Below are 17,621 nucleotides of genomic sequence, written 5' to 3'. Positions count from 1 at the left end.
TTTCTCTCCCCTTTTTCTCCCCAATTTGGAATGCCCAATTCCCAATTCACTCTAAGTCCTCATGATGGCGCAGTGACTCGCCTCAATCCGGGTGGTGGAGGACAAATCTCAGTTGTCTCCGTGTCCGGGACCGTCAATCCATGCATCTTATCACATGGCTTGTTGAGCGCATTACCACGGAGAACTAGCACATGTGGAGGCTTCACGCCATCCACCCACAACTTACCACATGCCCCACCGAGAGTGAAGCACATTATAGCGACCACGAGGAGGTTACCCCATGTAACTCTACCCTCCCTAGCAACCGGGCCAATTTGGTTGCTTTGGAGACCTGGCTGGAGTCACTTAGCACGCCCTGGGATTCAAACTCGTGAACTCCAGGGGTGGTAGTCAGCGTCTTTACTCACTGAGCTACCCAGGCCCCCAGATAGAGATGCCATTTAAAATGTATATTTTTGACAAAGTACCAGTAAACGTTGAATCTCTTCTCCAGGCTCTCTCTCCACAATTACTATCTTTTTAGCCAGACAGAGAAAGATATTAGAGGACATGGAATGACAACACCACATGTACGAGTTTGTCAGTCATGTTTTTTTTCCATTTCACAGCGCAACTAGTCCCGCCTCTCCGAGATTCCCATTGGTCAACGAATGCCTACATAGAGTGCGTTGCAGCAAAAGTTGAAATGTTGTCAACTTTTGGTTGCATGATGAAGCTTCACTATCAGAAACCCCTGTGTTTTCCCTCTCCATCCTTCCGATGCACCATCCTCATTGAAATCAATGCATTCGCAGCGTTCTCTGACACAGCGTTAACTCTAGTGTGCAGGCGCTGTTAGATGCGACGTCGGAGATTGGAGAACACGCTATTCCCCTCAACGACAAGGCCCAGGGAAGAGTGAAGACGCCACACCACGTGCCTCGGAGCCACGAGGGGAGCGTGTTGCTGATGCTGGAACCCGTCCATTATACTCGGACCTTGCCCTCTCTGCACTCCCTGCCTTCACATAGCCCCAGTGCACCACGAGGGAGCCAGAATCCCCTTTATTTTGGACACCAATTCCCCCATGGACACTTTATTTCCCTTGATGAACATTTTATGTTTATTATTATTATTTCCAATAAACGCCTCTCTGAGGCCTGACGCCTCACCCCCTGTGACTGTCTCTTGCTCACGTCGCCATACAGGCCTTATGATTTCTGTCTGCCGGATGATAAACAGATTAAAAAATCCCACACTAACATTTAAGGAGTTAAATCTAGAGACCAGAATATCATAGAGACTTGAGGGTGGGCTCTTTTGCCTTGGGACAGTTGGCAACCACCTAGCCACCACATAAAAACAGCACAGCAATAATCTAGGATATCCTAGCATTGTGACAGCAAGTTTTGCATGGGAATTCACATTTTCTTCAGCAAAATTAAAAATCTAGTTATTGTTTTATCATTTTTTCATATTGCATATTTTATTATATATACAGTAATATGGTTCTAAATTGATTTTGTTACATATTTTAGTTTCTTTTCCTCAGGTCATATTTGTACTATATATGTTTGTCTCTATTAGTTGTGGTAAAGAGCAAACACAGCATTAATGGAGGTTATACAGTACCATTATCAGCTAAGGTTGGGAGACAGGCAAGGCTAACCTCAGACCAAACTATTAAATGGTAAAAGGGTGGAAAACACAAGCTCTAATAAATCTCTATAGAGATGCTGTAGAGTGATTGGAAATGGCTTCAATTCATCTATTGAGGAGACCAATGTGTCTGTAGAGGACTCATTTTAACAAGTTGTGGAGGTCAAAGATGCCATGGAGGTGGTTGTAATCAGCTGTGTATTCACTCAAAGGTCTTAAATTAGTGCCTCCTGCTGTTATTCAGAGGACGGTTTATTCTTAAAGAATAGTATTCCTAAAAATGAAAATTCTGTCTTTATTTACATTATTACCATAAACGTGGTATGGTGGTTTATGGTAGTTGAGCTTGGCAGAAATGGTCATTATGAACTGTCATTGTTTCGGTTGTAAGTTTTAGAGTATATTTAAAGTGAATAAATAATGACAGAATTTTTATTTTTGGGCAAACGATTCCTTTAAGCATAGAGTATCACAAGTCTTAATTGAAGTCATCTTGTCTGTCCGGGCTAAGATGAGAGGGGTATGCTTGACTGGACAGTGTAAATCCGCCTTTAGGGTTTTGTGGAACAGAACAGCTTAAGTCCAGCAAAACACATTCATTATGACCAGTGTTGGGTAAGTTACTCTAAAAAAGTAATTAATAACTAACTACTAATTACATCTTCTACCGTGTAATAAGATTACTCTACTAATTACTCTGTCTGAAAAGTAATTGCATTACTTACTACTAATTACTTTCTAAAACCCTTATCAACCTCGACCAGATGAAAAATATAAGGATAGACATGAAACTGTTCTTTTAATTCTTTTAAATAAATTATATAAAATCGAACAAATTATTCATGAACTGGCCAAAGAATTTAAGGGGGCAGCGTTAAATTAGAAAAAATATATTTTAACATTAGACGTTAATTTTCAATGTTAAATTCACTATTGTTTTATATAGAATTGTTCTATAGTCTATAAAGTATTTAACACAATTACATCAGAAGTAACTGTAATTAAATGACTAAAAATTAAGAGTAATCCCTTACTTTACTTTTTCAATGAAAAAGTAATTCAATTACAGTAATCAATTACTTAGTAATGCATTACACCCAACACTGATTATCACAAATAATGGCCCAGACTCCACGATTAAATAAAATACAATTCAAGGAATCAATCTAGTCTATTATTCAAATGGCTATAGCTTTTGTACCACTTGATCTACAAAACCATACACAAAGGCAAAAAGGTTAATGCTTCTCTCACTTGTAATACTGTCATCTAAAGCCCTATTCAGATGGCAATTATTTTACATGGGGACGTGAGGTAATTCCAGCATTTACAGGGGGTAGTCAGTGATTTTATTGCCGTCCGCATCCAAAATGTCTTTGTTTTTCTCCCATCTCCCATGATAAACTTCCCGGCCAAATTACTTACTGTTTTTTGACAAGCACCAAGGTCGTGTGGTAATTTAATTACCGTCCGAATCCACATCTTTGAGTTTATATTCCAAATGTTGTTTTTTGACCACTGCTATGTGCCATATGTTTGCGCTGCGCACGATAGCAGCCAAAACCCTTCTAATAGGGGAGCCTACAAGCTTAGTCTAAAATAGCATAACGCGGTGCTCCCATAGACATTCTATGGCGGTACACTGCCGAGGAGACAAGAGGTCGTTCTTTTTGAATGGATATCTATGGAGGAGATGCCTCAGTGTGCTGAATAATCTACTTTTGTGAGGAAACAGCTCATCACTTAATTAATTGTCAGCCTTTCCTGCTAATCTTAAACATATTTTATACTAAACAATCCTTTTGGAATGAACAATGTGTGGAGTTTACTACGATAAATTGACGTTTTATAAGAGAAGTGACAGACAATTTTGCGATAGGTAGGTGTCAGTTTACGGCTCTCCACATTCATTTGTATGCTATCTGCAAACGGTGACTGTACTGTCGTAACATGCTAGTTGACCGTTCAGGCAACGGATGTAGAAAGGAAGTCCAGCCTTACAGTTAAAAGGGCCAATCACCTTTTAGATACAGACATTACCTGTCAATCAACTCTAGAACGGACATGTGCATTAGCTATACAAGCCGGAACATTTGAGTTTTTTAGCGTAATATGAGGTAAAGAATCATAATTCATGATACCAGTATTGTCCGATTTAATTGCTATAAATATATAAAATATATTCTTTGATCATAATCTTGACCAACCGTATTTGAGATTTTGGTCTTTCTCCATTCAAGTAGATAGGAGCTACACTGACATGACTGGAAATAACCTCCCGAGAGCATTCCAAAGATGGCCGACAGTGGACTGACTTGCTAGAAAGACTTTGCCGTTATACTCTCTCCTATTGTAGAGCTGTGGAGGTTGTTTTCTAATATATAAAAGATTCTCTGGTAACAACTCTAGTGGTAATGGACAACTGTGAAAATGGGAGGAATGTGTTACAGAAATTTTTTGAAATAATTCACAATAATAAAATAACTTCGCTGCTCCACAGTGAGTGGGAACTTTTAAGTAGATGGGAAAGAAAAACGAGAGCCAGATTGAGATTGAAATGGTCCTTTATTATGGCAGCAATCTAATAAAATTTTAATATATATAACATTTTAATATAGAAACTTGTACTATATACATTTATACAGTACATAGGGCTTGCATGACTACTCGTTTATACGGGACAACTTATAGTCCCAGAAAAATTGCATTTAAAAGGTTTAATTTCCACTGCCACTTTTTAAACACTGACAGATAATTCCAAATGATTTCTGTCATTTTGATTTATCAAGCATAAGAAAACCATTTTAAACACAGCTCCTCAAATTTAATTTTAGCTATCTTTACTGTCCTTGATATGTGTGGCTTCTATCTCTCCTTGTTTGCACTTAGAAGAAACACGCAGCTGAAGTGATACAGGTGACAAAACATGTGTACCCCCATTGACAGATTTATTTGGCTTGCGTTGATAAACCCTACAGTCTTGACCCTACAGTTTCTTCATTCGTTTAACTGCTCTTCGCAAGAATTTTGGCTTGTGCCGTATTTGAAAATGTACACTGTATGACCACAGGGCTTTGCAGTGAGGTTCCCTTATGCTTTAAAATTTTTATTTTCACTTAAGAGTAATTCCAAACATATTTAAATGCAAATACAGAGGACACAGTTTATGGATTGATGAATTTTACATATAACAAGCTCAACTGTAATCATGTGATTGACAGATTGTCTCGCTCGTCCCCCGTGATTTAATTGTAATCCGAACGCATGAGTTTTATCACAGAGGAGCCATGAAAATGTACTTTTACAGACGTCATCCTGAGAATCAATTGTCGTCCGAATAGGGCTTAAGACTGACTGTTTGATTTGAGAAAGGGATAAAATACATGAGGGACAGATTGAATAGAAAAGGTTGATTTCTCTTGCCCTATGTAACATTAAATTTCATCCCTGACTTAGCAGTGTTCCAATTTTTTTACTTCCAATAAAAATTCCTTGAGCTCACATATGAATTACCATGTTTTTTGGTTCTGAATTCACAAGACCACATGCATGTACAAATAGACATTATACAACACAGCGCTAGTTTACATTTTGTACTTAACTGTTCAGGGCTAGTGTACATATAAAAAAAAATTCCAAATATATTGCAACCATAGGCATGTAGAAGATTGTGAGCATTATATAAACCTTAATTTTTTCAGTAATTTTTTTTTTTTTTTTTGCTGTTGTTGGAAATCAGAACTACCATATTACATTAGGGAGGTGCTGGTGTACTGCCTCAGGGCTTCCAACTGCTAAAACGTTTGGCATCCATCTTCCAAATCCCCATAGAGGCTTGTGGAATTCTGGAATTATTTGTATCAGCAGCTGAGGTTCTCCACCCTCGGTTCACCCTGAGGCCTATCATAACTTCTCCACCACTATTTTTTTTTTTTTTTTTTTTTTTGGAGAGCCTCCAATTCCCTTATTAAGGGAAATGCTAATTAGCATTCCTTGATGACACAGTTTAAATTGGCTTCATGAGCTTGTTAAATTTCAGTCAGAGCCTCTCTCACAAAGCCCATGCTGAATTTAGTCAATCACAGAAAATTGGTAGAAACCGATCCAAATTGACCCCTAACATTTCATGGCATTTTAACATAGTTCAAGGCAAACATGTCTTGTACACTCATGTCCTCAGCCTCTTCATAATTTATTTTCCATTTTTATTACACAGCTCTCTGGAATACTTGATTCTGATTGGTCAATGGCACCATCCAGTGGTCTGATATTGCTCTGTAACAACCGCACATCCACATTATCATTGGGGTTATGCAAACCGTCTCTACTTCTTCTTGGATCACTGTGCGATCTCGACAAGTAAGCTAATAAAATAATTTCAACTCAAAGCAATGTTTCATGTCCATTTATTTGTTTATTTGGCAAGTAGTCTTGTAATAGGCTGAATAATGAGGAGTCAGACGGTCATTTTCACAAAATAAACACCAACAGAACTCCGATGAAAACCTGAAGTTGACTTCAGCTGTTCAATGGTTTCTTTCTTCTCAAATTACATAATTTCAAAACAAATCAATATTTATGTCCATGTATTTATTTATTTGGTTAGTAGCCGTGTAATGAGTGGGATACTGTACAGCCAGCCGGTTGTTATCACAAGATAAACCCCTTCAGAGTGATATAAAACCCCTCCGCTTCCCATCGGGGTCCTGATCACACTGTCGGGGTTTATAGTGTGATAACAACCAACTGACTGTACATTATCCCTTACATATCTCCCTTCTTACTTTCACACACATTTGTTATGCATTCATTTCTATGTATATTTCCACCTTTTTCCTGAATGCATAAGTGTTCCACGATTCGACTGTTTTCAATTCCGTTCTCCAATGTTTTCACTTGCATCGGCGTATATTCGGCGTATATACAGGAAATGTAATGTTTAAGGTGTTATTAATACATTTGTAAACTTTCTCAAAAAACGTGGCTGTAAAGTGCCGATACTTCACAGAGTCGAGATGACAGTTTTTTATTGACAGTGCCTCAACTGAGAGTGTAGATGACATGAAGCTATGGTCCGAGGTTAGTTATGTTGATATCATATTAGCCTCTTTCACGCATACAGCCTTTTCCAGAAAATGTACTGCATTTTTCAGGTTAGAGTTTGTGCATGAACACAGGCTTTTTGAAAATACTGGTAAATTTTGCTCTGGCAATTTCCCTTAATGAGAAACTTTTTCAGGTTAGAGTTTGTGCATGAACACAGCCTTTTTGAAAATACTGGTAAATTTTGCTCTGGCAATTTCCCTTAATGAGAAGTTGTACCATAAATTTCCACATTGATGGTATGTGTGAACAGCACATGTGGTACATTTACCAGTAAAGGTAACCCAACAATTTTGGGGCTATTAACTAATTTGTATTGTTATGACAGCTAACAACAGCACAACTTGAGCTTGAAATTAATTTTTACTCCAAAAAACTTAAATGGTTACTGTTCTCCATCTGGATTGCTCGTTTTGGTAATTTTTACATTGCGTCTCAAGACCAGAAACAGAAAACAGGCAATTAGAATCATAATGGTGATGTCCAGTGGTTGCTCAGGAAAACTGTGGATAGCTTCTTGAGTTAGAATTGTTTTTTTGCATAGCTTAGCAAATGTGTGCAAACAGGCTAGGAGCATGTAGGTAGTATATGGAAGTAGGCTACTTGCAGTAAATGCTCAACACTGAAAATGATGGGATTACTTCAAAGAGCAGAATGAAAACACACAGAAACGAGGAAAAGATTAAGTGTGGATTTACTAAACATGCTATGGCTCATTTTCTTGCATTATTCCCAACCATGCAAATGCTAAGAAAACCGTGTCACAGCTAAATACCCATAGCCTCCTTGAACATACACGCAAACAACCCACGAGGCAATGGTTTTGTCTCAGCCAGTGTTGGACATTCATGGATGTAATTGTGCGTTTAACTGAAATACATACATCTCTAACCCACACCCACACAGACTCTCTGTAGTATCGCAGTAAGCTATAATTGAACACATGCGTGATGAGACATGCAAGATATGGGGATTTTCTGATGATATCTAATCAGTCCCAGGCACAAAGTTTACATCATATTTCATGTTGGAATGTTTCCTGCTGATTTCTTAATGAATAGATAAAAACAGTCTATTAAAAGAGCTTCTTTTGGCTTTGCAGAAGAATACATCATAGTTGTGTGGTATCCATTATGTTGTGAGAGCAGACATGCTTTAAAAAAAAAAAAAACAGCTAAGGGTTTGTCTGACAAGCAATTGGCTTGTTCAGTGAAAATGTGTGTCTGATCCTTAATGTCTGTTTTTGGATTTCAAGTAATAAAGAAAGTCATATTGGTTTGGAACAACATGGGGGGAGTAAATTATGACAGAACTGAATTTTTTGTGTGTGTGAAATATCCTTGTATTTATACCTGAAATGTAAAGTTTATGTATGTAGCCTGAACAGCTACAGTGCATCCGGAAAGTATTCACAGCGCTTCACTTTTTCCACATTTTGTTATGTTACAGCCTTATTCCAAAATGGATTAAATTAATTATTTTCCTCAAAATTCTACAAACAATACCCCATAATGACAACATGAAAGAAGTTTGTTTGAAGTCTTTGCAAATTTATTAAAAAATAAAAAAATGAAAGAAAATCACATGTACATAAGTATTCACAGCCTTTGCCATGACACTCAAAATTGAGCACAGGTGCATCCTGTTTCCCCTGATCATCCTTGAGATGTTTCTGCAACTTGATTGGAGTCCACCTGTGGTAAATTCAGTTGATTGGACATGATTTGGAAAGGCACATACCTGTCTATATAAGGTCCCACAGTTAACAGTGCATGTCAGAGCACAAACCAAGCCATGAAGTCCAAGGAATTGTCTGTAGACCTCTGAGACAGGATTGTATCGAGGCACAGATCTGGGGAAGCATACAGAAAAATGTCTGCAGCATTGAAGGTCCCAATGAGCACAGTGGCCTCCATCCGTAAATGGAAGAAGTTTGGAACCACTAGGATTCTTCCTAGAGCTGGCCGCCTGGCCAAACTGAGCGATCGGGAGAGAAGGCCCTTAGTCAGGGAGGTGACCAAGAACCCGATGGTCACTCTGGCAGAGCTCCAGCATTTCTCTGTGGAGAGAGGAGAACCTTCCAGAAGAACAACCATCTCTGCAGCACTCCTCCAATCAGGCCTGTATGGAAGAGTGGCCAGACGGAAGCCACTCCTCAGTAAAAGGCACATGACAGCCTGCCTGGAGTTTGCCAAAAGGCATCTGAAGGACTCTCAGACCATGAGAAACAAAGATTGAACTCTTTGGCCTGAATGGCAAGCGTCATGTCTGGAGGAAACCAGGCACTGCTCATCACCTGGCCAATACCATCCCTACAGTGAAGCATGGTGGTGGCAGCATCATGCTGTGGGGATGTTTTTCAGCAGCAGGAACTGGGAGACTAGTCAGGATCGAGGTAAAGATGAATGCAGCAATGTACAGAGACATCCTTGATGAAAACCTGCTCCAGAGTGCTCTGGACCTCAGAATGGGGCGAAGGTTCATCTTCCAACAGGACAACGACCCTAAGCACACATCCAAGATAACAAAGGAGTGGCTACGGGACAACTCTGAATGTCCTTGAGTGGCCCAGCCAGAGCCCAGACTTGAACCCGATTGAACATCTCTGGAGAGATCTGAAAATGTCTGTGCACCGACACTCTCCATCCAACCTGATGGAGCTTGAGAGGTCCTGCAAAGAAGAATGGGAGAAACTGCCCAAAAATAGGTGTGCCAAGATTGTAGCATCATACTCGATAAGACTTGAGGCTGTAATTGGTGCCAAAGGTGGTTCAACAAAGTATTGAGCAAAGGCTGTGAATACTTATGTACATGTGTTTTTTTTTTTTTTTTGTTTTTTTTTGTAATAAATGTGCAAAGATTTCAAACAAACTTCTTTCATGTTGTCATTATGGGGTATTGTTTGTAGAATTGAGGAAAATAATGAATTTAATCCATTTTGGAATAAGGCTGTAACATAACAAAATGTGGAAAAAGTGAAGCGCTGTGAATACTTTCCGGATGCACTGTAGATGATTTACACTTGGCCGAGTTGTGTCTGTGTGATTGGACTGTTATCCGTCTCGAACACGTCATGTAGGGCATTTATAGTTGGTCTTTTTATGATTGAATAGCTATAAAAATCTGTGTTTAGAAAATCATGAGCGACCATACAGGGAAAGGGTTAACAAATGAATTGGCACAGGGAGAGCATTTTAACACACAAACCAGGCAGACGAATTTCAAATCATACTAGGCTTTATTGTGTCTACAAAACCCAAACTAGCCACGTAATTAAACCCATTACCGTTAATATCTCTCAGCTTCTATCGACTGTGTTTATCTCATTTTAAATTGCCTATACTGCTATTCTATGAATTTCTTATGTGCTTATGACTGCTACTTAAGCATTCTGAGAGGTAGGGCATGCTTGCAAAGACAAAGTATATTCATAAGACGGTACTATGGTGCTGAGTTCAAAGGTAGGAGGAGGCACAACAGCTGCTAGACCTCTGCTGGTATTTAACTCCAAGTAGTGATGGGAAATCCGATTCTTTTCCGCAAACCGGTTCTTTCGGACGGTTCGTTTCAATGAACTGGTTAAAAAAAAAAATGATTCAACAGTTAATTTACGTCATCATGTAATGATGTCACTATATATAATGCTAATACGCTGGCGTTGTAGAATACACACACAAACACATTCAGTAAAGCCATATGTAAGGACATATTGCTGATTATAACATTTTATTTAATGAAGTTAATTGATTATATATAAGTTAATATAATAAGGGTGTTTATTGTCATCAGTGTTTCATTCAGTGATCTTACATCCTACATTAAAGTTTTGCACATAAAGCACCCAGTACTGACACTGATATACAAACGTGGATGTTCTACACATGTTTAAAGCATAAAAAGTGATTAAACTAGTTTTAATCAACTTTTTTACAGAAACCATGATCCAGCTCATCACAACTTCAGATATAATCTGTGTGCACAATATTCAATAGTAAAATTTGTTTACATCTCTTGACTGAAACGTTTTGCCCCCTCATTCAAGTCCTCGGTTCACGCATGCTCATCAGCTGCTCCCTGATCAGCAGTTCTCAGTATTATGTCTGAAAGAGGTGATTCTCAGTTCAGTGTACTGGTGACTCGCAAACTGCTGTGTTCGACTCAACGTACTGCTGACGCAAGAGCTGCTGTCCTCGGATCAGTGTACTGTTGACTCGAGAACTGCTGTCCTCGGATCAGCGTACTGTTGACCCGAGAACTGCTGTGATCGACTCAATGTACTGCTGAAGCGAGAGCTACTGTCCTCGGATCAGTGTACTGTTGACTCGAGAACTGCTGTCCTCGGATCAGCGTACTGTTGACCCGAGAACTGCTGTGATCGACTCAATGTACTGCTGAAGCGAGAGCTACTGTCCTCGGATCAGTGTACTGTTGACCCGAGAACTGCTGTGAATGACTCAATGTACTGTTGACTCAAGATCTGCTGTCCTCGGATCAGTGTACTGTTGACTCGAGAACTGCTGCGTAGACTGGATCATCTTCATACGTTGATGAAATGGTAATACAATCAAGTCAGAAACATATTTCCAGTATGTTTTATTTGTCACACTCTCTGTTGTTCAGCAAAATACACCTGAAACATACTTTATGCTTCTTAATCACACACATGCTCAATGTCAGCAGCTCATTGGTTCTCAGTATGTCGGACACCTCCGAAAGAGGTGATTCTCAGTTCAGTGTACTGTTGACTCGAGAACTGTTACGAGGGACTCATTGTACTCTTGACTCGAGAACTGCTGCAACCCGAGCGTTCAGTCCGATTTGTGAACTGGTTGGAGTGGTTCATTGCAAAGAAGAGGTGAAAAAAGCAGATATCACCAGTTCTAGGATCATATTACTCCTAGTTATCAGCTCATTTCGATTCGGAGTGTCAGGCGCATCTGAGAGACAGGTTAAGATAGAGTAACCTGTAGATCAGTGTTGACTCGAGACGTGAACTGTTTCAAACGATTCAGTCCGATTTGGTAAACTAGTTCAACTCGTTCACTAAAAAGAATCGGTTCAAAAGAACGATTCGTTCACGAACTGGACATCACTAAGTCCAAGTACTGCTGATCAGCCTGGGTCTGTTAAGCTGTACTCTCTAGCACAAACACTGCAGGGGCAGGATGTGCCTCTGAAACACTGCTGTGCTGGAAAGGACAGTCTTTCCATTCAATTCATCACATCCGCAACCCCCTGGTGCTATCAGAGGGGTGTATGCCCACCTTTATATGTTGCTGTGTGTGTTTGTGACAGCCATTATGTGCCTGTCTTTTCTAAAGCTGCTAGACTTCTCTCTGAGACTCATTTAGTGATGCTAGACACTCACAAGCAAATGCGAGGTGCATGACAGCTGGACTCCCAGATTGATCGGGCTGATTAGCCATCCGTCCTTTTAAGAAACGAGACTGTAATGTATTACTGTATGTTTTACTGTGACTGATTTCAGGGTTGTTGCTGTTTCTGCTTTTCTTGTTTCCATTAGAAGAGCTGCCAAGTTTTGACCACAACAATGATGAAAACACCTTCCCATTTAACAAATTACCATTACATTACAAATGTCAAATAAACACGTGAATGGTCTTCAAAACTAATGGACTTGGCTTTAGACCACAGGCAAGCTATAAACAAATGCTTAAAATGCTTTAAATTACTCCATCTTCTAACAGAAAAAAGCATAAAAACTTCAAATACACAGAATTATTGATCTTTCACATAAACGTCAATGTATCCCAAATGACACAAACATTTTAAAGAGCCTCTTTAAAGTGAAAATTTACATTTAAAGATAAATTAATATGCACATTTGAACAACCTTTCCTTCCTCAGTACTTTTCAGTATTTTTCCACAACCATTTGTATTTGCAAAATACAAGTTTTACAATGAACATGCATAACACCAATTATTACATCTGGTATACTTTCCCTACATCTGTCAAGCTTCGAAATCCATTCTCACTGCCTGGAAATCTCCAGCAGGCTAGAGTGGCGAGTCGAACCATAGCAAACACTGAAACTACCCACAACCGTGTTGTACATTCATTTCAATAATTTACTGCAAAATAAGTTATAGTAGGCTGACAAACTGTATATGGCTCACATAGCCACTAACTGAAACATTAAAATGCCTTAATCCCACTCTAGGCATTTTGTGGCCAAAACAGTAGCATGACATCTGTTTTGAACATCAGTTCTTCCATGTCACATACTGTACATCGGTTTCAGTCTGCCTGAGTCTTGGAGGATTTTTATTATTGGTCACTTCATGAATTTTTACTGAATGGAAAACTAACAGATCATGAAAAGGCCAAGTGTAAATGCCCCCCGAGATGCCTTTGAGACAGACAGCAATCCTTAGTAAAGGAATAGTAGATTGGTGAGTTTTGCAGAGACATATTTACATGGCAAAGCATAAATGGAATGTGCATACACAATCATATAGCAATCTGTTCTTTCAAGATGCATGAAGTATACTGTAAATACCCTCTAGTTTAGCCTTGAGACCATTTCGGATATAAAAACTTAAAGTGATATTTCACCCAAAAATGGAAAATTCTATCATCGTTTCCTCACACTCATGTTCCAAACCTGTATGACTTTCTTTATTTTGTGGAACATCAAAAGGAGATTTGAGGCAGAATGACAGCCCCAGTCACTATTGACATTCATTGTTTGGAGAAAAAGATGCAATGACAGTGAATGAGGTCTGATGATGTTATTCTAGAATTTTCATTTTGGAGTGAACTATCCCTTTAAGGCTCTATTTTAGTTCATTTTTGCTCTGCCAATAATTAAAGTCATTTTGTGGAATAAGTCAATAATATTTGATGAAGCATTTCATTTGCTCTTCTCTGCATTTTGTTTTCCACAAAGTAAGAACAAAAGGGCAAAATGATTGTAATTGCAAGGCAGAATGGAGGCTCGTAGCAGCTGGGGATACTCACAAGTAATAGTGTGCCCTTTCTCCTCCGGCCAAAGTGGACACTTTAGTAATCCAGAGACTCAATAATCCTCACAAGTCCCAGGCCAACTGGGGGGGTTGAGAGCGTGGAATCGGAGGATGGGGATGTGTTTCTCAGATTGTCAGGGGCTGTCAGAGGCTCTGAGAGGCAGCTGCTGGCATCCAGACCACGTGGGCTGTCACGTCCTCAGCATGTGGCTGTGGAGACAAGAGGGGTCATCTGTGAGAGAGAGAGAGGCTCATTCTCATTCTCGGACAAAGGCGTGCATTGACAATGGGAACAAGGGGAGGGCAGGATTTGAGCGGGCGTCATTCATTAATGGAGGTAATAAATGGTGGGAATACTGAATGTATTAACATTAGGGTGAACAAAATGTTGCGCGTGGCTTTGTTCACACTGCACCTGATTCCGATTTGTTTTTCAAATATAATCTTTAGGACTGACACCGCATTGGCATTTTGCAAGTGATGAAATGAGAACTGTTTGTTCAGATTTACACAGTATCCCATATATCTACATTGGTTGTCATAGTAATGGCTTAAGCATCAGCATGATGCCAAGAGACTTTCTTCTACAACAATTGAGAATAGCTGTCAGTGTGGAAAGAAATGACAGAAAGCTGGAAATTTTGCTCATGTCATATCATACAATGACAACATAAGTGTCTGATGCATTATTGTATTTTATATATTCATGCATGTGTTCTGTTTGAAACCACATCATACACTATATAATGAATGCCCTACAGTTCACTTTAAGTGGTTAGGGTTAGAAAAGATATGCAGACACTAATGTGCATTGTGTATGACATTACATATGCCCCCCCAAACAAAAGGCAAGAAAAAATATACTTGAAAACCATTCCCAAATATTTTAATTAGAATTCAAACCATATACAAATGTGGTTTGGATCAGATATGTATTTTTTTCTTTTTCTTTTGCTGTTACACTACAAAGAGCTAAATGAATTTAAGTCAGATACAGCATTTGCTTTAAAAAATAAATGACTATGCACTATTTAAGATGTACAGTAAATCATACAACTGCAGTTCTTATAAATGAACTGTTATTGGTAGATATTTATTTTATTATTAATATGGCAATTTAACACTTGCACAAGATAACCATGAGAAGGTGAGAATGTACAGTGCATGTGCTTTGTAAACTGGTTTTCATTGTGCTGGCACACAGTTTCTGCAAAATTGTTATGCCTAGGTCAGAAGTTTGCTAGAACCTGCAGAAACTGTTATAGATGGTTTTTACACTTAAATAGTTTTGACACAAACCTGCATTATGGATAGAGTTTCTTCTAAACCAGCTTTAAGGGAACCAACTTTGATTTAGATTTTTCCACCTTCTGTCGCCTATACTTTTTGTTGGAGGCTGAGTCCCTGCTATTCTGACATCTTATTTAATGCTGTCTATTTGTATTCATTATTAATGAAGGAGAAAGTGTCTTCTGTGTCAGTAAAGAAAGTTATATGCTTCTGGCCTTGAGCTGTATATTAATTCAGTGTAATAGGCAAAATCACATTCTAATAATGGAACTAAAAACGAATTAAAAAAGTAAATGAGTAGTTTAAGCTGGTATATTCATCCAAATATATTTGAAATATATGTCATTTGTGACAGCTATCATTTTACATATATTTCCCAGTAAGCACTCATACGTCTCTAAAACGTCTGGAACACTTTGTCTGGAATCATCTGGAGCACATTATTTGGAAAGTGTTTTGTCCTTATAATTTTGTATAAACATCTGATAAACATATTGACAGTTGAAGATTTACATGCATTCTATATGAACTTGGAACACATTGTCAGGAAAACTGTGTCCTAATTATTGTACAAACATCTGATAAACTTTCAGATTCAGATACATTCTATGTGAATTTGGAGAACATAACTGTGTTTGGGAAGTGTAGTGTTCCATGTATTATACATAAACATCTAAAAAAAAAAAAAACACACATCTTAAAAATAAGAGCAGATTCACAATTTGCACAACATCTGGAGCACATCAGGAAAGTGTTGCATAGCATTGTGTAAAAACATCTGATAAATGTTTTAAAAAGAGCAGATTTCTATACATTTTATAAAAATTTGAGTGCATCATCAGGAAAGCATAGCATTCTAACTATTGTGTTTTAACATCTGATTAACATCTTAAATAGAGCATATTCACAAACATTCTAAGTGAATCAGGAGCACATCATCAGGAAAGTGTTGCATTCTAATTATAGTGTGGATCATCTGATTATGATCTTAAAAAGAGCAGATTAACATACTGTGCATTCTTTGTGAAACTGGTCTACATACAGGTGCATCTCAATAAATTAGAATGTCGTGGAAAAGTTCATTTATTTCAGTAATTCAACTCAAATTGTGAAACTCGTGTATTAAATAAATTCAATGCACACAGACTGAAGTAGTTTAAGTCTTTGGTTCTTTTAATTGTGATGATTTTGGCTCACATTTAACAAAAACCCACCAATTCACTATCTCAAAAAATTAGAATATGGTGACATGCCAATCAGCTAATCAACTCAAAACACCTGCAAAGGTTTCCTGAGCCTTCAAAATGGTCTCTCAGTTTGGTTCACTAGGCTACACAATCATGGGGAAGACTGCTGATCTGACAGTTGTCCAGAAGACAATCATTGACACCTTTCACAAGGAGGGTAAGCCACAAACATTCATTGCCAAAGAAGCTGGCTGTTCACAGAGTGCTGTATCCAAGCATGTAAACAGAAAGTTGAGTGGAAGGAAAAAGTGTGGAAGAAAAAGATGCACAACCAACCGAGAGAACCGCAGCCTTATGAGGATTGTCAAGCAAAATCGATTCAAGATTTTGGGTGAACTTCACAAGGAATGGACTGAGGCTGGGGTCAAGGCATCAACCACACACAGACATGTCAAGAAATTTGGCTACAGTTGTCGTATTCCTCTTGTTAAGCCACTCCTGAACCACAGACAACATCAGAGGCGTCTTACCTGGGCTAAGGAGAAGAAAAACTGGACTGTTGCCCAGTGGTCCAAAGTCCTCTTTTCAGATGAGAGCAAGTTTTGTATTTCATTTGGAAACCAAGGTCCTAGAGTCTGGAGGAAGGGTGGAGAAGCTCATAGCCCAAGTTGCTTGAAGTCCAGTGTTAAGTTTCCACAGTCTGTGATGATTTGGGGTGCAATGTCATCTGCTGGTGTTGGTCCATTGTGTTTTTTGAAAACCAAAGTCACTGCACCCGTTTACCAAGAAATTCTGGAGCACTTCATGCTTCCTTCTGCTGACCAGCTTTTTAAAGATGCTGATTTCATTTTCCAGCAGGATTTGGCACCTGCCCACACTGCCAAAAGCACCAAAAGTTGGTTAAATGACCATGGTGTTGGTGTGCTTGACTGGCCAGCAAACTCCCCAGACCTGAACCCCATAGAGAATCTATGGGGTATTGTCAAGAGGAAAATGAGAAACAAGAGACCAAAAAATGCAGATGAGCTGAAGGCCACTGTCAAAGAAACCTGGGCTTCCATACCACCTCAGCAGTGCCACAAACTGATCACCTCCATGCCACACCGAATTGAGGCAGTAATTAAAGCAAAAGGAGCCCCTACCAAGTATTGAGTACATATACAGTAAATGAACATACTTTCCAGAAGGCCAACAATTCACTAAAAATGTTTTTTTTTATTGGTCTTATGATGTATTCTAATTTTTTGAGATAGTGAATTGGTGGGTTTTTGTTAAATGTGAGCAAAATCATCACAATTAAAAGAACCAAAGACTTAAACTACTTCAGTCTGTGTGCACTGAATTTATTTAATACACGAGTTTCACAATTTGTGTTGAATTACTGAAATAAATGAACTTTTCCATGACATTCTAAT

The 17,621-nt window shown here is 38.7% G+C and overlaps 1 protein-coding gene across 3 annotated transcripts in view; it reads right to left on the bottom strand.

Moving 5' to 3' along the window:
• Nucleotides 1-17,621, bottom strand: part of LOC127417324 (galactosylgalactosylxylosylprotein 3-beta-glucuronosyltransferase 1-like) — a 169,139-nt gene that overhangs the window by 70,466 nt on the left and 81,052 nt on the right. Inside the window, exon 2 of one of the 3 annotated variants that reach the window (XM_051657268.1) lies at nucleotides 13,725-13,961. The exons of 1 other annotated variant lie outside the window; for it this stretch is intronic. The gene's annotated coding sequence lies outside the window, so the exon portion shown is untranslated. The remainder of the gene's footprint in view (nucleotides 1-13,724; nucleotides 13,962-17,621) is intronic. One more of the 3 variants, XM_051657267.1, reaches the window with a different exon arrangement.

This window comes from Myxocyprinus asiaticus, chromosome 26, assembly GCF_019703515.2.
Source record: "Myxocyprinus asiaticus isolate MX2 ecotype Aquarium Trade chromosome 26, UBuf_Myxa_2, whole genome shotgun sequence".
NCBI classification, from domain to species: domain Eukaryota; kingdom Metazoa; phylum Chordata; class Actinopteri; order Cypriniformes; family Catostomidae; genus Myxocyprinus; species Myxocyprinus asiaticus.
Note: the sequence above shows the minus strand (reverse complement) of the source record. Positions and strands in the feature narration are given on the sequence as shown.